This window comes from Diachasma alloeum, unplaced genomic scaffold (assembly GCF_001412515.2).
Source record: "Diachasma alloeum isolate Michigan unplaced genomic scaffold, Dall2.0 Dall_scaffold_00830, whole genome shotgun sequence".
NCBI lineage: Eukaryota > Metazoa > Arthropoda > Insecta > Hymenoptera > Braconidae > Diachasma > Diachasma alloeum.
The window spans coordinates 19196-19552 of record NW_021680957.1 but is presented as its reverse complement, the minus strand read 5'-3'; positions in this window follow the sequence as shown (position 1 = coordinate 19552).

The window sequence follows — 357 nt, the reverse complement described above, 5'->3', positions numbered from 1 at the left end:
GGGGGGGGGTGGGGGAGAAATGAATATTCCAATCAGGGGAGCCCTTCCGGGCTCACTCGACGTCGGAGGGCCATTCGGGGTTTTTCCGCGCTTTCGAAAATTCATTCCTCCGCTCCTACTTGAGATTAAGGAATGAAATCGCTGTCATTTCTTCAGAAGGTAATTCTCGATCGATCGGCATTGGTTTCATTCCTTCATCTTAATTTAAGGGGGGGGTGGGAGAAACGAATTTTCTAATCGGGGGAGCCCCTCCGCCCTCACTTGACGTCGGGAACCGTTCGGGTTTACTCCGCGCTTTTGAAAATTCATTCCTCCGCTCCTACTTGAGTAGGATAGGATAGAATTTCCCGAAGATTC